Genomic DNA, 24,734 nt, shown 5'->3' on the forward strand with positions numbered 1-24,734 from the left:
GGAATTAAAGATTCCGTCTCGAATTGTTTCATTTGTAATAAAGACTGTTGTTCTGTGAATAATAACATGGAATCCTGGCTTGTCCTAGGAGAAACTTCTTCTGAAGCTGTATTCTGTGGATTTTTCATGTCCATAAAATGAGATCGGATGGAGAGGTTACGTGCTAGTTTGTTAACATCCAGAATTGTTCTGAAAATGTCGAATTCGTTAGAAGGTGAAAAGCTCAGGCCTTTAGCCAGGAGAGAAATTTGACTCTCAGATAAGATGTAGCTAGAGAGATTCCAAACAGGTGACTCTAATAATGGAGTTTTTTGCTCTATGTTGGGTACTTGTTTGCATTTACGCTTACGTCCCGCCCTTGTGTGACCCGCCACTAGCTGTTTCAGTAGCGGCTAGCCCTCCCTTGGAAAGGGGTGTACTCGGACAGCGGGCCCAGTTGGTAGAATGGGGATGCAGTCGCGGCCTCGGCCCGGTCCGTGCCCAGGGCGCACACATTAAAAATAGGGGTCAGTTGATGAGTGGCAATTATGAGTGGATAAACGACTACGCCACCTGTGGTGTCTGGTGATGCGCCACCAGCGCTGCTGCAGTCCTCTGAGGCGGGATGTTGTGGCAGCCGATGGTAGTACTACTCCCCACAGGCGGAGCAGGGCCTCAGGGCAGAGGAAAAAGGAGGATGAGGGGAGTCGTAGTAGGTGCAGTGGTGCGGTGTGGTGTCGCGTTGCAATAATGGACCGGAGGCAATGGATGTAGTCTTCCAAGCTTTACTCACGTTGTTAGAGGTCAGCTGCAAGGCTTCTCCTTGCTCCTCATGGCGTGCTGTGGCCACCAGAGAAGGGGGTTCGGCACACCCTGGTAGTTCAGGTGCGTCTATCAGGACTCCCAGTACCAGCGTATTCCTAGAAATCTCCCCCTTGGGCCACTCCTGTCCGTGTGCGGTGCGTGTTGCAAGGCTGGGTCTCCCTCTGGCTATACACAGAACAAGGGCATGGGTGGCGACTCCGCTCCGTCCGTTACCCAGTGGGAGCCACTTAGCTTCCGGGCTTTTCCGACTGAGACGTGAAGTAACAAAGTCAGATATCGGGGGCCGGTACCCCTCTTGCAGCAGGAGTCCCTCTAACTAGGCCAGAATGGAAAGTACAGGTGGCATATGCCGCTCCGTCCGTATTCCCTGGGATCCTTTTGCCTGCGGAGCTCTCCTCCTCAGCTCCCCTCCAGGCCTTCTTAAGCAGGGACCTTGACCAGGTAGAGACCTCCGTTAACTCTATCCCGCTCCTCGTCTCAAGGCCAGAGCACGAGGACCGTGCATCTCCAGCACGCTGCAGGCTCCTACACAAGGCCACTGCCAGCTGTGAAGACCACAATCAAACAACCTTGAACTTAAGATGGCTGGCTATTAAATATGTACTGTATCTACAAGTGTAACCTAAAAGTGCGTCCTCCACCCTCACCCACTACATGGTTCCCCCTATCTTTGGTTCCCTCATCTCCATTATCCTTCTGGGGCAGCACACTAGTGCATACTAGCCCCCCATAGGACAGGAGTGTGTAGTGTTGAGTGATGAGGTGGGGTCCTGACAGGTGCTCCATCCTTACCTGGGAGAGGAGATACAACACCTCTTTCACAAGATGCAGTACCCCCCTGTGGCGACCGAACCTTCAGGGGCGCCACATTCCCCCCTGGTGAAACACCGCACGTCCGCGGGCTGCAAAGAGAGCAAAACATGGTTCAGACTTTTTATATGCTTTTTATATGCTTTTTCACAACAATCAATAATCTTCCCATTATGGGAGGCTCTGATTCTTAAACGTTACAGATAAATAGTACAAAAGTATAAAAACATCAAAGAGACATTATGCATGTAGACAGCTTGGTAGGAAAATAGAAAAAGAGGCAGTTCAGCAGCAAGAGGGACCTGTCCCAAACCCTCAACGTAGGCCCTGGGGTGGCTGCAGGGCATGGAGATCCTGTGTTGGACCTCCAGGAGAGCCACTCCAGACAGGTTTTGCTTCTGAGGTCTGAGGTAGAAGTACAAGTGGGTTTTGTATAAAACCAATAGGGAGTACCTAAATAGATGCATAACTATATACAATAGAGTCTGTCTACAGCCAGTCCGCAGGGACAAATGTCTCTCTAAACCGGGAGGAAAACATGGTAATAAACAATCAACAAGTCAACTCAAAGATACAGCCTCGGGGGCCGCTTAGTCCAGGTACCTCCACCTAGGGAAAGGCTCGTTCTTGCTCACGGAGCCAGAACGGTCCCCTACCGGCAGGTGCGCAGGGGCCTCACCCTGGAATACTCTATGCACATCCAGGGCGTACCACCCACGCTCCCCATGGTGGCGGGTGTACGACTCCAAGTCACCCGGGTAGAGATTCCGGCCAGGGTCATCCCTCCTCAGTTGTGGCTCGAAGTCTCTGCGGTTCACAAATACGTCCTGAGCAAACTGGGGACTCCTGATGAAGCCCCACCCCGCCTCCTGGTGGAAGCGGACGATCAGCCCTTCCTCCCAGGGGCTTGGATGGGCTGCCTCCTCCTGGCAGGCCTTAGACTTGGCGGCCTTAGCGCACACCTCCAGGTGCTCGCAGCGTACCCGCATCTCCCGCCGCTCCTTGTCCAGCTGGAGGAGCTCCTTGCGGCAGAAGTCCTTACGCCTCCGCGCTTCTGCCTGGGTCTCCTGGGGGAAGCCCATTAGGTCCCCCCCTGGTTGTCCCAGACCATCTCCTCCGCCGCCGGGCAGGTAACCAGAGGCGCTGGCAGTGGCGACATCAGGGGTTGCTGCAGGTCCTTCGGTGACGCGGACCAGTCTGGGTGGGGCAGGTGGTGTCCCCACTAAGCACAGGCTTTTCTAGGCCGGGAGTCGGGAGGCATTGCAGGCCTCCGGCGGAGAATGACACGTGGGCCTCCAGCTCCGGAGCGAAGATCTGCTCCCAAACAACGGCGCCCGGGGACAGGCGTGCCGGCATTAGATCTAATAGGGCCTCCGTGCATCTCTCACCCGGGAGAGGGGTTTGTATCTTACCCAGTCCTGAGCTGCACGCGGCCTCTGAGGTTTCTTCCTCCTGGGTTGCTGCTCCGCTTTCTTGGCTTGCAGCACCTTGGCGGCGGGACCGGATCTTCTGCAGCACCTCCTCTCTCCATGTCTCCATGCTGCGGACACCACATGCTGGGCCTCTGCGACCCTCCAGGTCAGGTCCTGTGACTCCAGGAGGAGGAACTCGGCCTTCTCCGGGGTCAGGTGAATCCCCCGTATTCCGAGCGAGGCAGCAGTTGGTGGGGCGGCATCGGAGCATCTCTCCTGCACTGCTTCCATCCTCGCTGCTGGGTGTGGAGTCTCTAGGATTGTTGTGGCCACACCTTGTTGTTGCTTACTCCTCCTTCTCTTGGGGCGGCTCCAGGGCGGCTGGTTGACAGGCACTCCTTGGGACGTCCCATCCGTCTTGATGGACACTACCTCGCGTACAGTCTCTAATGCAAGGGGCGGTCCTAGCTGTTGGCGCCATGGGGGAAGCCAGACCCTCGATGGGAGGTGCTGGGTGGTTGTCCTTTTTGCACACAATGGCGTCCGTTCTTCTTGGGCGGGCGCCATCTTGGGTGTTAAAGACAGTCTGTTGTAAAGGCGCGCAGTACCCGCTGGCAATGGGAATCACCTCTTCCGTTGCTGCGGGCACGCAATCCTGCCGACTACGCCAGTGATGTTTGTCCCGCCACTAGCTGTTTCAGTAGCGGCTAGCCCTCCCTGGGAAAGGGGTGTACTCGGACGGCGGGCCCAGTTGGAAGAATGGGGATGCAGTCGCGGCCTCGTCCCGGTCCGTGCCCAGGGCGTACACATTAAAAATAGGGGCTAGTTGATGAGTGGCAATTATGAGTGGATAAACGACTACACCACCTGTGGTGTCTGGTGATGTGCTACCAGCGCTGCTGCAGTCCTCTGAGGCGGGATGTTGTGGCAGCCGACAGTAGTACTACTCCCCACAGGCGGAGCAGGGCCTCAGGGCAGAGGAAACAGGAGGATGAGGGGAGTCGTAGTAGGTGCAGTGGTGCGGTGTGGTGTCCCGCTGCAATAATGGACCAGAGGCAATGGATGTAGTCTTCCAAGCTTTACTCACGTTGTTAGAAGTCAGCTGCAAGGCTTCTCCTTGCTCCTCACGGCGTGCTGCAGCCACCAGAGAAGGTGGTTCGGCACACCCCGGTAGTTCAGGTGCGTCTATCAGGACCCCCAGCACCAGGCTGTTATCTCCCCCTTGGGCCTCTCCTGTCCGTGTGCAGTGCGTGTTGCAAGGCTGGGTCTCCCTCTGGCTATACACAGAACAAGGGCACGGGTGGCGACTCCGCTCCGTCCGTTACCCGGTGGGAATCATTTAGCCTCCGGGCTTTTCCGACAGAGACGTGAAGTAACAAAGTCAGATATCGGGGGCCGGTACCCCTCTTGCAGCAGGAGTCCCTCTGACTATGCCAGAATGGAGAGTACAGGTGGCGTATGCCGATCCGTCCGTATTCCCTGGGATCCTTTTGCCTGCGGAGCTCTCCTCCTCAGCTCCCCTCCAGGCCTTCTTAAGCAGGGACCTTGACCGGGTAGAGACCTCCGTTAACTCTATCCCGCTCCTCGTCTAAAGGCCAGAGCACGAGGACCGTGCATCTCCAGCACGCTGCAGGCTCCTACACAAGGCCACTGCCAGCTGTGAAGACCACAATCAACAACCTTGAACTTAAGATGGCTGGCTATTAAATATGTACTGTATCTACAAGTGTAACCTAAAAGTGTGTCCTCCACCCTCACCCACTACATGGTTCCCCCTATCTTTTGTTCCCTCATCTCCATTATCCTGCTGGGGCAGCACACTAGTGCATACTAGCCCCCCATAGGACAGGAGTGTGTAGTGTTGAGTGATGAGGTGGGGTCCTGACTGGTGCTCCATCCTAACCTGGGAGAGGAGATACCACACCTCTTTCACAAGATGCAGTACCCCCCTGTGGCGACCGAACCCTCAGGGGTGCCACACCCTCTTCCTCCATTTTTTGTAATCGCTCCACCAGCACTAGATAAAATACAATTGTTGCATTTCTCCCATTGAACTCATAGATGAATCTGAGTAATCATCAGAGGTGACAGCAAAAGAATTATCCGTAACATCATCATGGTCCTTAAAACTCCCTCTTCCAGATCTCTGAAAACGTTTGTGGGAGCGTTTTTTTAAGATGGATGGTAATTGTTTATTCCAACTATAAATCTTGTTCTGCGCATAGTCCTCACTGTCCCTTTTGAACTTGGATCTTTTTATATCCATAATGGTGTTCTCCAACTTGGCCAAATTAGATTTCAGTTTGTCATTACAAATATTAAATTCTTTTAGTTGCACATATTTCCCCAAAGACGATTGTATATTTTTAATATCCAATTTAATTTAAGTCAGTTCCAGTTCCTCATGTTTGATTATGAGGTGCATAAGATTCAGTGAACATTGACTAAGAATCGCATTCTGATCTTCTTGAAAACCGTCATTGTACATAGTGGTGGTGACTTTTTTTTAAACGCAGACCTCTAGGGATCATTTCCTTTTTTATATATGTGTCCAAGGTTGTGAGATCCCACCAAACTTTAAGTTCTCTGGTCATTTTGTTTTCCATCTGGAACATGAGATCTTTAAATTCATCCGGTTCTGTTGTCACCACTGACGGTTTATTATCAAAAATAGATGCTAGTTTGTTCAGTCTAGCCGAACAATCCTCTGTGTCACTGAAATTCATTATGTCAAATTGAGGGGATGTGAAAATCCACAGGGACTCCCGGTTCAGAAGTGTGCACTTGCAGTCACACAAGCCAATGGCCTGGTAACAGGGGCCAAGCAGAGCCGGGTATGTGGTAATACAAGTGGGCAGTGGAATGAGTCGAGGTTTTGGTAATCATGGTGTAACAGATCGGGCAGACTGACTGGGCAGGAGAGAATTTCATGTTTTCTTGATTATAGCATCATGCGGAGAATTCCTGCTCCTTAATATTAAAAGGGGTTGTCCGGGACTTTTTTTTTTTTTTTTACCATGGATCTAAGAACTAACAGGCAAGTATTTGCTAACTATGTGCCTGTTGTGCCAGACGCCGATATTTGCTGGTTCAGAGTGGTCAGGGAGCGCTCCTGACAGTGATTTTTCAGCTCCCGCTCTGGTCTGTTGATGGGGTTTGACTGCCGGTGTCATGCTGATTGACAGCTGACTCCCTGCTGCCTATCTGCAGGGAGCCGTCTGTCAATCAGCATAAAGTTGGCAGTCACGCCTCTTTGACAGAGCAGTCGGGAAGAGGAAGAGCTGTTCTGTTGACGTGAAGCAGCAGAATCGCTGTTAGGAGCGGTCCAGGAGCAATCTGAGCCACCACAGGGTAGAACAAGCACGTAATAAGCAATTACCTGCCTGATAGTTCTTAGGCCCATTGCATTTTTCTATCTCACCCTGTAGGAGTTACCTTCTCCTCAACCAAAAAGAGAAGGTGCATATCCACCGACATTGTGATGCGCCAGCTTCCAGATCCAATTGCAGATAAAATTATGATTTTATTGTTAATCCATTAAAAAGATAAACACATTGCAAAAATAAAATAAATAAAGGTGGAGACCTCTGTGAAACCTACACGTTTCGAACGCCAAACGTTCTTCGTCCTGCTATAGAAATACATGTAGGGAGTTACAATTTACATGCTCGACCGCGCCGTCATTTGGGCGTGTTGATCGTTCCTCACGCCCAATTTTCTAAGTAAAGAAATGATAGAGTGTGGGAATAACAGAATAAAAACAAGTGATCTAATCTTGAAAAGTAGGCAGTGTGTATAAAAAATACACAAAGATGATACAAACAATATGATATATACATTAACATAAAATCAAAAAGATAATTAAAGAAAAGTGCTAAACCTGTGTCAGAGAAATAGCTCAGAGCTTAGCGCAAGGAAGCACTCCTTAGAAGAACTCCTTAGGAAAACAGATACAACTGCAGCAAGCTGTACCTTCCAGGACTGACCAATGACCAAAATCCAAGCTCTGATTTAATAAGATCACGGTTACACCCACATACCTTCTATTGGTGAGCTCATAAGAGGACTTGTCATAGGTGTGCTAGATCTTTTAGAAGTTTATGAGATCCCCAACTTTCAGGATATCTTCGCCCATGGAGGTCTCGGGCGGGAAATATCATGGTCATGTTTTCTATCATGATTTTACCTTTCTATAGAGATGAAACATGGCATGGATAGCATTATCCATCTAAACGATATTAAGTTGGGGGTGTTCAGCTGGCCTTACAATGATGTGAGTGAATGCGTTATGATCGTCCCTTTGCTACGATGTCGAAAATACATCTCCCATGAATATTGGATCGATGCAAACCCCAATATTCACCACTGATCACAGTCTTCAGAGTGTCTGAGACAAGTCCTTTGAAAAGAGGAATCCCTTGCTTCGGAAATGTACTTATCCGCCTCTGAGTATGCAAATTCTAGACTTGTTGGCTGGTTCTCATCAGATTCTTTGTTGAATTTACCTGACCACGGCAGGAGGCCCTACGTCAATAGAGGTTGAAGTGTCAGCTCTTTCTCACTTTTCTAGTTATAATCCTATATGTTCAATGTGAGGGTGATATGTCCCCTCTCCAGAGATGTCTTTTTGGATTTTACAATTTTTCTTTACGACAGGGTGCAAAATTACCCTTCCCACCCCCAACCAGGATCAAACTGGGGTGTCTGGGGCCCCAATAGGAATTGATTCTAGGGGCCCACACTACAGCTGTATATGAAAACCTGTTAGCCATTATCTCGATTATAGTGGAGCTTCGGCTGTAAAATACAGGAGGCTCCTGCGCCTCCTACTGTGTGATACCATAACTGGGTTGTACAATTACGGTAATTTGCAGTAAAGGACTTTGTTGGTGAATACAAGTTCTGACCATAGGATCCACAGAAGAGGTGATAACTCCATAGGATCCACAGGAGAGGTGATATCTTATTGGTCAGTGATTGATTGGTCTGACCATTGGGGACTGTACCGATTGGAAGAATGGGGAATTTTTATCCCTGACAGGGCACTTTTATTCCTATTGTAAAATGGAGCGGCAGATCGGGTGTGTCATCTTCTTTGCCAGAAAAAGCCAAGTGCAGTGCTCATATAAAATACATATAATACAGACTGTCTTTGATGTGAGCTCAGGAGCAGATGATGGGAGTGTTACAGATTCCCCTTTAAAAAGGACCTTTTGCTGACAGCCTCTTCACATGGAAGCTCTGTGCTTTGCTCCTGCTCTGCATCCTTTCATTTCCACCTATTAGCAGTGAAATATTGATTCCTTCACACCAAAGGCTGGAGGAAAGTACACAGAGAAGCTTAAAGTGCACTCAGACATGACCAGAAGCAAGCATCAGAAGGAGCAGAGTCCAGATAGTGGGCCTTCCAACATGGCGCCTCCTCCCCCACACCAGCCAGAGTGAGAGATGCTGAGGCTGCTGCAGCAAAGCTGGGGAGATTTGCCAGACTGACCTTAGATTCTGACCCTTCAGATGATTTACAACCTGATCAGGTATGCTCACAGAGGAAGAGAGATACAGAGACTGTGCAGGGGAGGCAATGTGGCACCACTCTCACAGCAACAGTTAAACAGAGAAGTGCAGGAAATGCAGAGCACTAACAACACCTATGGAGAAGTCAATGATTCTGGGCAAGAGCCTACACGACAAGATGTTTTCTCTGCTGGAAAATCCTGTAGCTTCTCATTAGAAATTCTCAACAAACACATGGGAGGGCTTAGAGAGGACATTAATCTCATCAGACAAAACATGAAGAAAATAAACAGCCGAGTCGGAGGAAAGAGTGAGTTCTGTTGCGGACCAAATGCCTACTACTATACATAAATATCTCAGGAGAGGTCTTCAGAATATCAATGCCCTTCTCAAGAAGGTTGATAACCTAGAGAATAGGCATCGGCGAAATAGCATACGTTTAGTCGGGGTTCATGAAAAAGCGGAGGGTCGTAATTCAGTTGATTTTTTTTGAATCCTGGCTGACTACAATGTTCGGCAAAGACACTCTCTCTCAATTTTTTGCAATTGAAAGAGCTCACAGAGTTCCTACACGTCCTTTGCCACCGGGAGCTCCACCAAGACCTGTACTCATCAAATTACAAAATTTTAAAGAGAGAGACCTTATGCTACGAAAGGCCAGGGACCATTCTTCACTTACCCTTGATGGAAGGAAAATATCTATTTATCCTGACTTTTCAACAGAAGTTCAGAAGAAGAGGGTCAAGTTCTGGGATAGAAAAAGGAGGCTCTGTGAAAAGCAAATTTCCTATTCTATAATCTACCCTGCTCGGCTCAGGGCGGAGTTCATATGTTTGATTCCCTTCCAGATGCTTTATCATGAATGGATGCCAATAAGAGATCTCCGCGAAATGGAGCTGGATGAGAGACTTCTCCTTGAGGCGGTTTTCTCCAAGCACTTTTCATATACCATTATGAAAAAATGCCTATCCCTGAATCTATTCCGTTATTCTATTATGAGCGGGAAATGTTGAGCTATGATGAGTTATGTACCTGCCTTATTGTACATACAAAGTATTCTTATTTTGTGAGTGGAGCATCTGTGGAGAAAATCTCTTTTGACAGAAAACTTCATCCACTATACATTTACTTTCAATTATTTGGGTATTTTTCTTGTTTTTGGTTTCTCTTCATCCACTATAAGTTCATGCTCAAAACTTATAATTCTGCTCTCCATCCGGCTAAACAAGTCTACTTTACCACTCTCATCACATCTCTAGCCAACAATCCTAAACGACTCTTTGAAACCTTCTACTCCCTCCTGAGCTCTAAAGTACAGACCCCCGTCACCAACCTAAGCGCTGACGATCTGGCCACTTATTTCCTACAAAAAATCAATCATATCTGTCAAGACATTTTTACACAATCCCCTCAGAGTCTGGACACCCTTCCCTCCCACACCTCAAGTTCACTTTCCATCTTCGAGCTGGTCACAGAAGAAGAAGTGACCAGACTCCTCACTTCTTCCCGCCCTATGTAATAGTGGGGAAGGATGTAGCCTTCCCTAGGCACTGAAGTAGTTAAGGAAAATGTTCCCTTGGTTAATCCTCTCTGAACTGTGGTAGGCCAAGCTAAGGGGTTAGCTTCAGTGGTCCAGTCAGTAGAGTAGAGGGGGAACTTAGTGCCCGGATCAAGCCTTGAGGGATATAGAGCTTGTTTCTGGTATAAATCCTTCTGGGCTGTAGTACCTGAAAACAGCCACAAGATGCCACTGTTCTGGGTGCAGATGTCAGGTTGAGTCTGCCAGCAGAATTATAGACAGTGATGGGTTAAAGTTCTGTGATGACAGCTCACTGAGGGTGGGCATATTAGGAAAGTCTCTGTTTAGTGTCCAGAATCAGGAAGTGATTCTTCAGTACTAGTTGAGACCGCAAGTTGTTCAGACAGCCTGATTATAGTGGCTGCTAGGGTAGACGGGAGCTCCGTACCCTCAGACAGTGGGATCCCAGTGTGCAAGTCTCCCCACATAAGAGCACGAGTCCTGTCAGCCCGCCGGAGAAACTCATCAAAGCGTGGGACACGGGGCACTTCTAGTCTGCAGGAAGCAGAGGAAGCTAAATAGGACTCCAGGCTAAGACGTGGGGGAGAGATATCGGATCCAGGTCACTGTCAATACAGAGGAGTCTCTTGGGCCAGGGATTATAGCCACAGAGATGCTCCGCTTAAAGAGGGAACCAGGGCTGAAGCAGTTAACAGCGCCTGTGAGAGAGATGATTGCCTGTCGGGCCTTATCCATTATATCTGACTGTAAATATTGTATATATTCCTCTTCCCCAAGTAAAGTCCAAGTTCTGGTTAAGAACCTCGTGTCCTCTGAAATTATTGCTGCCCTGGTCCCAGAAGAAAATTGCCTGGAGACAGCCGCGATCGGATGGCTTGAAGTAAGTGAAGAGCACTACATACACAGCCACACTTCAGAGGGAGGACACGTATTGTCTGTAGGGTGCCATAGTGAGAGGGGGCTACAGCTCGCCCACGACTACCTCGCTGGGGCACCTTACACCTACAACCTGCAACAGTGACCCTATTCCCTCACAGCTCATTCAGTTCCTTTCCCCAGCTGTCACTGTGGAGGTTTCACCAATTTAAGATACACTAGGTAACTGCTCTCCTCCTAATTAAAGATGTCCGAGTGAATGCAAATCAACCAAATTTGCTAATATGGTTGAAAAACTTCACTCAGAGACTAAACCACGCAAAATGACATACTTTATTATGTAGACATGGGGTTATATAGTATTCTACTTCTAGGTGGGATTAGTAAAATTCATTGCCCCTTCTGATAACTTGGCACACTGCAATTTGCTCATCCATGTATCTCCTGGCCTCAGTAACACCTTAGGAATTCTGATGGGAGGGGTGAAGTCGTCTCTCAGTGCCATCTTTGCCAACTCGACATTAATCTCTCTGTTATCAGCCATGCACATACATATGTTATTCCCAGGAAATCATTTAGTTGTTCATGTCTACAATAAGGCTGTGTGCCCACGATGCGTTTTTTAAGCGTTTCCGCAGCGGCAATTCCGCTGCAGAAGCGCTTAAAAAACGCTTGGTAGAAGGCCTGCCATGTTCCCCAATGATAATCCGCATGTGCTGTGCACATGCTGCGGAAATTTCCGCTGCGTCTTATCATTGCGGAAAAAAACGCAGCACGACCAATTATTTTGCGGAAGCGCTGCGTTTTCGCCGCCATTGACTTGCATTGGAACGCATGGAATCCGCATCACTGGATCTGTACATGCGCATTCCATGCGTTTCAATGTGCGGATGGTACCTGGGTCTGGAGAAGAGGAGACTCTCCTCCGGACCCAGGTACCATAGTACCTGTAAAAAAATAATAAAATAAAAAATAAATTTTATACTTAACTTCTAATGGCCCCCGGTGTGCTTGTCTTGGCTTGCCGGCAGATCGCGGTGGACTCAAGGACCTGCGCTGACGTCATTTAGTCATGTGATGGCAGGTCCTTCAGTGTACTGCGAGCTGCCGGCAAGCTGAGACGCATCGGATAAAGACACTGGGGGCCATCAGAAGGTAAGTATGACATTTATTTTTTATTTTTTAACATTCTTTCAGACACACTATATAAATCCATGCCGTTTGCATGGATTTATATAGTGTGACCAAGTTGTCAAGCACTTTCCAAGTGATGTTAAAATCGCTTGGAAAGCGCTTTTCAATGCGCATGCGGAAATGCATGTGAAGAAAGCTTCACATCCGCTTGTCCCTGGCAGGAAAAACGCATGTAAAATCCGCATGTACAATCCACATGTAAAATCCGCATGTACAATCCACATGTGAAATCCGCATGTACAATCCACATGTAAAATCCGCATGTACAATCCACATGTAAAATCCGCATGTACAATCCGCATACATTTTTTCTGCCAGGGAGATGCAGAAACGCTCAGGAAAAATCCGGAGCATTTCTGCATCATGGGCACATAGCCTGAGAACAGAAACTGTTATATATCATTAACTATTAACATAATCAATGTGCATATACACATTTGCATACATACATACACATAGATTATTCCATCATCTCTATATTAATTCACACTGATTAGGTAATCTATTAAAATAAAATAATTGATTTTCTATAATATATATATTTTACCTTGACATCACTACCCACCTAACTAAAATATTTGACCTCTCTCTTTCTTCAGGTATCTTTCCCTCCTCACTTAAACATGCCATCATAACCCTTTTACTGAAAAAGCCATCCCTGGACCAGAACTGCACTGCTAACTACAGACCGGTCTCTAATCTTCCCTTCATCTCTAAACTCCAGGAACGCCTGGTCCATTCCCGCCTAATCCGCTATCTCTCAGATAACTCTCTTCTCGACCCTTTACAATCCGGTTTCCGCTCCTCACACTCTACTGAAACTGCCCTCACTAAAGTCTCTAATGATCTACTAACAGCTAAATCTAATGGTCACTACTCCCTGCTGTTTCTCCTGGATCTCTCTGCCGCTTTTGACACTGTAGATCATCAGCTCCTCCTCACTATGCTCCGCTGTATAGGCCTCAAGGACACCGCTCCCTCCTGGTTCTTCTCCTACGTCTGACCGCTCCTTCACGGTATCTTTTGCCGGCTCTTCTTCCTCTAATCTTCCTCTTACTATCGGGGTTCCACAAGGATAAGCCCTAGGTCCCCTCCTCTTCTCCTTGTATACTGCTCCTATTGGACAAACCATCAGCAGATTTGATTTCCAGTACCATCTCAATGCTGATGACACCCAACTATACACCTCTTCACCTGACATCACCCCCACTCTAATACAAAATACCAGTGATTGTCTGTCTGCTGTCTCTAACATCATGTCTTCCCTCTATCTGAAACTGAATCTCTCCAAAACTGAACTCCTTGTTTTTTCTCTCTCTACTAACCTACCTATACCTGACTTTTCAATTTTCTTGGGTTGCGCCACCATAACCCCCAAGCAGCAAGCTCGATGTCTTGGAGTCATATTTGACACACAACTTTCCTTTATCCCCCATATACAATCATGTAATGCAGGTGCAGGAATGCAACGCACAGAGACACAAGGCGAGAACAGTCTGAGATGAAAATAAACAATTTTATGCAACAGGTATTCTGAACAAGGGATTAGTAACAAGGGTAATGAACAGTAATTCAATATATCAGCAAAAGGCAAAATCTCTCAAAATAAGACGCAGTCTCTCAAAGTAAGGTGAAGCCTCTCAAAGTAAGGTGAAGTCTCTTAAGTAAGGTACAGTCTCTTTAGTACGGTGAAGTCTCTTAAGTAAGGTGAAGTCTCTTAAGTAAGGCGAAGTCTCTTAAGTAGGGTGATGCCCTCAGTCATGGGAGACACCACGTAAGTTCTTTAACTGTACATTTGGCCCTAGCGGGGGTCACCGGTTATTCCCGCTAGGCCATGAGTCTCTTCCGCATAAATTCAATTAGATCACGTTGTGCTCCTTTAGTCCCAACCGTTCCCCTCCCAACAGTGAACAGTGGAAGTGACGGCCCTGTTCACGTATGCAGCTCCTCCGCTTCCGCTGGCGTGACTTTCCTGGGGCAACCGTCTCTCAACTCATCTCTGCTTGGCTGTTGGAGGCAGTCCCTCGAGCCTTGGATAGGGGGGTCCAGGCCTCGTCTGTCGGCGGGCGACGTCGGGTTCCGCGAACTCACTCAGCACCGCAATCAGGTTCCTAGTCTCCTCAGCAGGCACAGCACTCAGGTAACATCCGCGAGATATCCGGAGCTCTTTTACCGGTGCTCGGCTGTTGAACCTCACAGGCCTCTGGCTTAGGCCTGTCACGCGGGGTTTCTCAGGATGCAGGGAACACGTCTGCTCCTTTCTGCTGCTTGGCGCCAAAGACCCCTCAGGTTTGGCGCGCTGGCCTCTTATTTTCCGGAACTCCTTCCTGGAAGTCACCTGATCAGGTCCAGCGTCTGAACTTGCTCTCCCTGCAACTTCCCTTGCATATCTTGGTTCCGATTGACTGCATCTGGCCAGTAGATGGCAGCCTCTTTCCATCCTTGAAACATCATGTAGAAGTTATTTTACAAGCTCTCTTGACTGGGCTACATTCCTCCCTCCTTTTTGCTCGCCAGTCCTTGGGCGAGTGGGCTTCTCGCAGAACTGATGCCTCCTTCCAGGCAGTGCAAGCTCAGACAGGAGTTGGGCACACTCCTGCGTTTTCTGTTGGATTTGAGACCAGATGAACTCTTCCTGAGCATACCGGTTAGGAGGGATTCCGGCATTAGCCCGCTCAGTTCTGCGGAGCTCTTCTTGCGGAGGTGACTCCGGGAGATCCGAGGAATCAACCACTGGGGATTGCAAATCATTTCCCGACTCATTTGGAATTCCACTCGGGGTTGGCATCAACGGTTCTGATGGGCCCAACTGCATTGTGGCCCATCCTTCTTCATCCCCTAAGGTTTCTGCATGTGGCACTTCAGCCAATACGTCTGGGGGCCCAACTACGTTACAGACTTCTGCTTCAGAGGAGCAAGGTCGCAGCATATTACGGTGCAACACCCTGGGTGTCGCGGCGTTATCCCCTTGGGGCCTAACCTCATAGACTGGGTTGTCTGGGTGAACTTTCTTCACCACCCGATATGGTATCGCCTCCCAACGATGGTCCAGTTTACTTCCAAATCGTTTAGCCCTCACCAGCACTCGGTCTCCTGGCTGAAGTGATCCACCTGTCGTCGGGGGCCGAACTGCATGCTCTACTTCCTGAAACTTCTGAGCAACCAGTCTTCTCACTGTATGGAGCCGACGCCGGTGTTCTCGAATCCAGGTACTTGGGCTACCGCCCAGGCCGGGCTCTTCTGAGTCTAGCTCCAGTTGTGTGATTTCTCGGCCACTTCTTCCAAACAGCAACATGTAAGGGGTGTAGCCGGTGGTCGCATGAACTCGATTATTATACACCCACACCAGCTCGGACACATATTCGGGCCACTTCATCTTTTTGTCCGCTTCCAGCATTCGCAACATTTGCAACAGGGTTCGGTTAAAGCGCTCGCATGCGCCGTTCCCTTGCGGGTGGTAGGGCGTTGTTCGGGAACGGTCGATTCCATAGATGCGGTACAACTCATCCATCACTCGCCCTTGGAAGCAGGCCCCCTGGTCAGAATGTATTCGCTTCGGGCACCCATAAATCTGGATGAAATCTTGACAGATGGCCTTAGCTGTGGCTTCTGCCGTCTGGTCTTTAGTAGGCGTCACTACTGCGAACTTGGTGAAGTGATCAGTCATGACCAAACAGTGTCCATAACCATTGCATGAAGTTCCTATCATCAAGTAGTCAATCATCAAGACCTCCAAGGGGGCAGAAGTTCGGATGGTCTGAATGGGAGCTCTTTTTTCCGGGGGCTTATTCAACTCACACTGGCGACATGCTCGGCAGACTCCCTCGACTTCTTGCTGCAGTTGAGGCCAATACACCAGCCGTTGCAACCACCGAAAGGTCTTTTCTACTCCGAAGTGAGCACCTCTTCTATGAGCTTCTTGGGCTAGCTGTGTTACTAGCGCTCCTGGAACTACCACCTGCCAGGTAACATCAAACTCTCGAGGCAGCTGGATTCTTCGGCATAGCAAGCCGTCCTTCAGGAGAAGCCTCTCCCACTGACCTAGGATTTGTAGGGTAGTTGGAAGTGAAGCAGCTCTGGTTTCCTGGTCGGGTCTTTGATTAAGGGCGACCTATTCCCTCAATTTTGCTAACTCCGGATCGGATTGCTGCAGATGTATCCATTCGTCTCTTGAACAGCCCAGAATCTGAGTGGGCTTCGGCTCCTCTCTGGTCTCTTGGGCAGCGACGAACTGGCTGAAATCCGGAATCTCGTCGCCTTCAAGCTCCTCATCTCTGTCCTCTTTCGGCCCCGCCTGAGTGACCCGGAACAGGGCATCGGCATGGGTGTTCAGAGCCTTGGACCGATAGGCAATCTTATACTGGTATTTGGACATCCTTGTGACCCACCGCTGTCCTAACGCGCCCAGTTTGGCGTTCTCCAAGTGGGCCAAAGGGATGTTATCTGTCCGCACTTGCACTTCTGACCCTGACAAGTACTCAGCAAATTTCTCGGTCATGGCCCACACCTGTGCTAGTAGCTCCAGCTTAAACGAACTGTAGTTCTCCGGATTCTTCTCCGTATCTCGGAGTGACCTGCTGGCATACGTGATCACTCGCTCTTTTCCTCCTTGTACTTGAGCCAGCACTGCTCCCAGTCCATGCAAGCTTCCATCGGTGTACAACACGAAAGGCTGCGAAAAGTCGGTGTAGGCCAAGATTGGGGCATCTGTTAGTGCCATTTTCAATGTTCGGAATGCCTCTTCTTGTCGTCGGCCCCACTGAATGGGCTGTCGCTTGGCTCCCCCAGCTGTTCCTCTCAGCAATTCATTGAGCGGGATCGCAATCTTAGCAAAGTCTTTAATGATTCTGCGGTAGTATCAAGCAAGCCCCAGGAACGCCCTCAGTTCCCTTAGGTTGGCGGGCGTGGGCCACTTCTGCATGGCAGCTACTTTCTCTGCAGTGGGGTGTACTCCTGCACTGGACACAGTGTGCCCCAGATACTCAATTTCTTGTATGAAGAGACGACACTTTCGAGGCTTAATTTTCAGGCGGTGTCTCTGAAGCCGTTCTAACACTTGTTCCAATCGGCGGAGATGATCCTCAAACGTAGCAGAATAGATAATTATATCGTCCAGATATATTAAAGTGGCTTCAAAGTTGAGGTCCCCCAAGCATCTCTCCATCAGCCGTTGGAAGGTCCCTGGCGCATTTGTTAGTCCGAACGGCATCCGAATAAACTCAAACAGGCCCATAGGGAGAACAAAAGCGGTCTTCGGATGATGCTTCTCAGCTACTGGGACCTGCCAATAGCCAATGGCCAGGTCGAGGGAAGAGAAGAATTTGGCGCTTCCTAGTGCCGATAGAGACTCTTAGATTCGGGGAAGTGGATAGGAGTCCCGGACTGTACAGGCATTCAGCTTTCGATAGTCCACGCAAAATCTCAGGGTACCATCCTTCTTTCGGACCAGCACGATCGGAGCCGCCCAGGGGCTCTGACTTTCATGGATCACACCGTTCTGCAACATGTGGGCCAACAGCTCTTTCACCTCCTGGTACATTTGAGGCGGGATCTGCCGATATCTCTCTCAGATGGGAGCAGTATTTCCGGTGGGTATTTCGTGCTGAATGTCCCGAGTGCACCCGAAATCATCTTCATGCTGTGCAAACACTCCCTGATATCGCTGTAGAAGTTGTTCGATCTGCCTTACTTGTCCAGCAGAAAGCTCAGTCAGATTAGCCTCCATTTCTTCCAGAAGGTGGCGTCCAGCCAACGGTTCTCTTCCATTCTCCTGGCTGTTGAGGGACACCTCCAGGGTCCATGGTTTTCCTTCCACAGGTGCCAGCCTTATAGCGTCCGCTCTAGTAAGGGCCTCTGGCATTATGTACACTCGCGCCACCTCTTGTCGGGGCAACAACTGTAAACTGGTGCCACCTAAATTGATGCAGCGCACGGGTACTCGGCCGTGCCGCACGGTGGCCAGGGTTCGAGCAATCAGGAGTCCAGAGTGCGCTTCTTCTCCTTCCATCGGTTCAGTTTGAATGTCCATGCCCTCTAAGGACACATGTGCCAGCACCGGCAACGTGAGTACAGTCTGTCCCACCGGCAGTGTCATTGTGGCTTCGGGCGGTATCGATACCTTACCAAGGTACTGAGAGGTAGCGGGCAATTTTTGAATCTGGCTGACCCGCACGAGGTGTTGGAACACTCTCTTGCTAGCTGGGTCTCGAGTGGCGCGGGTCCAGTTGTTTTTGCTACAGCCCTCAGCCAGGAACTGTCCGACTTCTTTCAGCACATTCATGCCCAGGGTTAAAATGGGCCCATCGCCTCCGGGCCCTGTGGTTAGCACGATCCCTTTTCGACCGAGGTCCTTTCCACATGCCCGCATGGACATCCATACTACTCCCGCTACTGGGATAGGTAGTTGATTGGCCGCCACCAATTTGACAGTGGGTTCCCGGCAGGAACGAGTGACTTCAGACTTCAGGAAAGTGACTTTGGAAATACGTCTCAGGCATAGTGGTCACTTGAGACCCGGTGTCCATCAAACAGCGGATCCGCTGCCCATTGAATTCAGCCCAGATGATGCTTCAGAGCTCCTTCTTCTACTCTCTGAAGCACGAGACCCCACGGTATGCTCCACAACCATGGGGCATTTTAGTTTAACGGCTGTCCCCTCCTCCTCCTTTTTCGGTTGGGACAGTCTTTGGAGATATGCCCCCTACCTTCGCAAGTCCAGCACTCCGGTCCTCTTTCTGCCGATAGGTCGTGTACATGCCGTGCTGGGGCCGGGTAGGAACGTCTCTCTCGTTCTGGTCTCCGTCCGCGTTGAGCAGTACGGTCCGTCGGCAAGGGGGCAGTAGGGGGCTTTCTAATAGCATTCAGCTCACCCCGAATGTCTCGAATTTCCTGACGTATTTCCTGTACCCAATCAGGCTCTTGGTTGGTGAATCCAGGAGCAATTGCCTCTTGACTTCTAACTGTGGCTTTGAGAACAGGAACTTCTCTCTCCAGCACTCTAGCTTCAGCCCCTACCAGTCCTCGGTTCCCATCTCGAGCTTTCTTAGTGATATGGGCCGTCTCTTCCTGCAACGCATTAACATACTGATTTACTGTCTCATTTTCCCCTTGGACCCGCTGGAACAACCGTAAGCGCAAGTGTTCCAAATCTGTAGTGTCACCGTGCATGTCCTCTAAAATTTTTATCACTTCATCCACGGTGTCACGGTCCCCAGGTGGGCGGTACATCACAGTCTGTCGGGCCTCTCCATCAAGGGTTAGGAGGGCCAGCGCCGCCTGGGCTAGGGGATCAAGGGGGTACATCCGTAGCATACTTCTCAGTCTTTCTACCCAGTCCCACAGTGACATGCCATCCCCTGAAAACTTGGGAAGATGACTGAGCATAGCCCCCAGGGGTATATGGGTCCGACCGGACCCAGCCACAGACTGATCCCCCATCTCTGCGTCTGAATGTTGCATCATGCCGACTATGCCAAATGTAATGCAGGTGCGGGAATGCAATGCACAGAGACACAAGGCGAGAACAGTCTCAGATGAAAATAAACAATTTTATGCAACAGGTATTCTGAACAAGGGATTAGTAACAAGGGTAATGAACAGTAATTCAATATATCATCAAAGGCAAAATCTCTCAAAATAAGATGCAGTCTCTCAAAGTAAGGTGAAGCCTCTCAAAGTAAGGTGAAGTCTCTTAAGTAAGCTGCAGTCTCTTTAGTAGGGTGAAGTCTCTTAAGTAAGGTGAAGTCTCTTAAGTAAGGCGAAGTCTCTTAAGTAGGGTGATGCCCTCAGTCATGGGAGACACCACGTAAGTTCTTTAACTGTACATTTGGCCCTAGCGGGGGTCATCGGTTATTCACGCTAGGCCGTGAGTCTCTTCCGCATAAATTCAATTAGATCACATTGTGCTCCTTTAGTCCCAACTGTTCCCCTCCCAACCTGATTATCTAAACCCAATTGGCCCCGGTACTGCGGGTGAACAGTGGAAGTGACGGCCCTGTTCACGTATGCAGCTCCTCCGCTTCCGCTGGCGTGACTTTCCTGGGGCAACCGTCTCTCAACTCCTCTCTGCTTGGCTGTTGGAGGCAGTCTCTCGAGCCTTGGATAGGGGGGTCCAGGCCTCGTCTGTCGGCGGGCGACGTCGGGTTCCTCGAACTCACTCAGCACCGCAATTAGGTTCCTATTCTCCTCAGCAGGCACAGCACTCAGGTAACATCCGCGAGATATCCGGAGCTCTTTTACCGGTGCCCGGCTGTGGCACCTCACAGGCCTCTGGCTTAGGCCTGTCACGTGGGGTTTCTCAGGACGCAGGGAACACATCTGATCCTTTCTGCTGCTTGGCGCCAAAGACCCCTCAGGTTTGGCGCGCTGGCCTCTTATTTTCCGGAACTCCTTCCTGGAAGTCACCTGATCAGGTCCAGCGTCTGAACTTGCTCTCCCTGCAACTTCCCTTGCATATCTTGGTTCAGCTTGACTGCGTCTGGCCAGTAGATGGCAGTCTTTTTCCATCCTTGAAACATCATGTAGAAGTTCTTTTACAAGCTCTCTTGACTGGGCTACAATCACTCACTCACTCATGTCACCTGCACCTTAAAAACATCTCCAGAACCCCACATTTTCTCACCTTTGATACTGCAAAAACTCTTACTGTCGCTCTTATTCGCTCTCGTCTGGACTACTGCAACTCTCTTCTAATCGGTCTCCCTCTATACAAACTCTCTCCTCTCCAATCCATTCTGAATGCAGCAGCCAGGGTCGTATTTCTATCAGGCCGCTTCACCAACGCCTCTAACCAGTGCCAGTCATTGCACTGGTTACCCATTCACCACAGAATACAATACAAACTCATCTCTCTCACCCATAAAGCCCTCCACAGTTCTGCACCACCCTATATCTCATCCCTCATTTCTGTCTATCACCCCTCCCGTGCCCTCCGTTCTGCAACTGATCTAAAACTAACATCCTCCTAAATCCCAACCTCGCAGGGGGTGGGGATTTTACCACCTACCTCCACCCTTTCTGGGATAAATTCCATACTGGAAATATTTTTCAAAATGCTCAATATACATCTCTACATTATCTGCTAGAGGAGGTAGGCATAGTGGACCTATGGAGAATACGGCACCCTGATGTCATATCGAAGTTGATCGCAGCATTACGGTGGCAAGGGGAGGTGATCGCAATACTCACCTCCTCTTCCGGCCTCCAGCGCTGTCTGCCGCGGCTTCCCGGGTGTTGCCATGATGACCCGATGTCGTCATGACAACATCCGGGTCACCAGACAGCAGGAAGATTGTTTGGTCATGCGCAGTGCATGACCGAACAATCTTCTCACTGTGCAGCGCTGACTGCCTGCATGGCTCAGGGATGGTGCTCCATCCCTATGCTATGCAGGCGATCAGAATAAAAAAAGTGAAAGTCCCAGAGTGGGACAAAGTAAAAAAGTGTAAAACCTCTCAGAAAGTGAAAAAAAAATGTAAAAAAAATTGTAAAAATATTTAAAAAAAAATTAAAAAAATAATCCACCAAAAATAAAAATATAATGTGCCCATCAATAAATATTATTATGAAAAAAAAACCAAAACAATAAAAGTACACATATTTGGTATCGCCGCGTCCGGAACGACCTGACCTATAAAACTGTCCCACTAGTTAACCCCTTCATTGAACACGGTAAAAAAAAAAAAAAAAAAAAAAACGAAGCAAAAAACAATGCTTTATCATCATACCGCCAAACAAAAAATGGAATAACACGCGATCAAAAAGATGAATATAAATAAAAATGGTACCGCTGAAAATGTAATCTTGTCCCGCAAAAAACAAGCCACCATACAGCTCCATAATCTGAAAATTCTAAAAGTTATAGCTCTCAGAATAAAGCGATGCAAAAAAATAATTTTTTCCATAAAATGTCTTTTATTGTGTAAAAGTGCCAAAACATAGAAAAACGATATAAATGTGGTACCGCTGTAAACGTACTGACCCGAAGAATAAAGCTACCTAATCAATTTTAACACACGCGGAGTAGAATAAAAAAAAAAAAAATTCCTGAATTGTAGGTTTTTGTTTATTCTGCCTCCCAAAAGCTGGAATAGAAAGCGATCAAAATATGTCACGTGCCTGAAAATGGCACCAATAAAAACGTCAACTTGTCCCGCAAAAAAAATCCATCACATGACTCTGTCGGCCAAAATATGGAAAAATTATACGTCTCAAAATATGGCGATGCAAAAACTAGATTTTACAAAATATGTGTCTTTTAGTGTGTGACAGCTGTCAATCATAAAAACCCGATATCATTCTGGTATCTCTGTAGTCGCACCGACCCGAAGAATAAGGTCGTCTAATCACTTATACCGCACGAGGAACGGCGTAAAAAATAAACACTAGGGCTGGGGTTGGGGTTAGGGTTGTGCTAATGTTAGGGTTGGGGTCAGGGTTGGGCTAGGGTAGGGTTAGGGTTGGGGGTAAGCGTTGTTTTTTTTTTATAAAAAAAAAAAAAAAAGATGACGATATGGCAACTAGTGTTGAACACAAGTGCTCGCTACTTGAGTTTGCATCGGGTACTCGGGTATGCATTGAGTATCGCGAGTGCTCGAGTCTCCGCCCCATATGCTTCGCGGCCAAAATAATCTCGCAGGGATTGCCTGCCATGCTCGAGCGATCCCCGCATGTTTTTTTGGGGGTGTCTAATAACCGTGAAACATGCGGGAGGGGACTCAAGCATTTCACTTGAGCACCTGTGATACATGGTGCATACCTGAGTACCCGATGCAAACTCAAGTAGCGAGCACTTGCGCTCAAGACTATTGACAGCTTATTCAATATGATGACCTAATGTCATCAAATTTTGTGTCGTACCTCTGGGTTCAAAATGTACACTATACCCCTTGATAAAATCCTTGAGGGGTGTAGTTTCCAAAATGGGGTCACTTGTGGGGGGTTTCAACTATTTAGGCACATCAGGGGGTCTTCAAACGCGACATGGCATCCGCTATCGATTCCAGCCAATTTTGCGTTCAAAGAGTCACACAGTGCTCCTTCCCTTCTGAACTCTGCCGTGCGCCCAAGCACTGTATTTTCCCGACATATGGGGTATTGGCGTACTCAGGAGAAATTGCACAAAAGTTTTTGGGGTCCATTTTCTCCTCTTACCTTTGTGAAAATAAAAAAATTGGGGCTAAAACATCATTGTTGTGGAAAAAGTTTGATTTTTTTATATGTTCAAGGTGCTCACCACACATATAGATAAGTTCCCTGAGGGGTCTAGTTTCCAAAATGGTGTCACTTGTGGGGGTTTTCCACTGTTTAGGCACATCAGGGGCTCCCCAAACACAACATGGCGTCCGCTAATTATTCAAGCAAATTTTACAATCAAAAAGTCAAATGGCGCTCCTTCCCTTCCGAACCCTGCCGCGCTCCCAAACAGTGGTTTTCCCCCACATATGGGGTATCAGCTAACTCAGGAGAAATTGAACAACAAACTGCATAGTGCAATTTCTTCTGTTATCCTTATGAAAATGAAAAAGTGGGGGCTGAAAAACATTTTTGTGGGAAAAATGTGAAAATTTTATTTTTACGGCTCAATGTTATAAACTTCTGTGAAGCACCTGGGGGTTCAAGGTGCTCACCACACATCTAGATAAGTTCCCTGAGGGGTCTAGTTTCCAAAATGGGGTCACTTGTGGGGGGTTTCCACTTTTTAGGCACATCAGGGGCTCCCCAAATGCAATATGGCGTCCGCTAATTATTCAAGCAAATTTTACATTTAAAAAGTCAAATATGGGGTATCTGCTTACTCAGGAGAAATTGATCAACAAATTTTGGGGTCTATTTTTTCCTGTTACCCCTGCGAAAATAAAAAAAATTGGGTCTAAAATAACATTTTTGTGAAAAAAGTTAAATGTTAATTTTTTTCTTCCACATTCCAAAATTTCCTGTGAAGCACCTGAAGGGTTAATAAAGTTCTTGAATGTGGTTTTGAGCACCTTGAGGGGTGCAGTTTTTAGAATGGTGTCACTTTTGGGTATTTTCTGTCATAAAGACCCCTCAAAGTGACTTTAAATATGATGTGGTCCCTAAAAAAATGGTTTTCTAAATTTTGTTGGAAAAATTAGAAATCGCTGGTCAACTTTTAACCCTTATAGCTCCCTAGTAAAAAAAATTTGGTTCCAAAATTGTGCTGATGTAAAGTAGACATGTGGGAAATGTTATTTATTAACTATTTTCTGTGACATATCTCTCTGATTTAAGGGCATAAAAATGCAAATTTTGAAAATTGCTAAATTTTCAACATTTTTGCCAAATTTCCATTTTTTTCACAAATAAACGCAAGTGATATCGAAGAAATTTTACCACAATCATGAAGTACAATATGTCACGAAAAACAGTCTCAGAATCAGGGAGATCCGTTGAAGCGTTCCAGAGTAATTACCTCATAAAGTGACAGTGGTCAGAATTGTAAAAATTGGCCTGGTCATTAATGTGCAAACCACCTTGGGTGTAAAGGGGTTAATGACACATCCTGGTTCTCATATTGTAGTAATGCCTCATCTAATGCCTCATCCTGGTCCTCATCTTGTAGTAAT

Source organism: Phyllobates terribilis, unplaced genomic scaffold (assembly GCF_046119375.1).
Source record: "Phyllobates terribilis strain yellow unplaced genomic scaffold, ASM4611937v1 Scaffold_35__1_contigs__length_13245226, whole genome shotgun sequence".
In the NCBI taxonomy this organism is placed as follows: Eukaryota; Metazoa; Chordata; class Amphibia; order Anura; family Dendrobatidae; genus Phyllobates; species Phyllobates terribilis.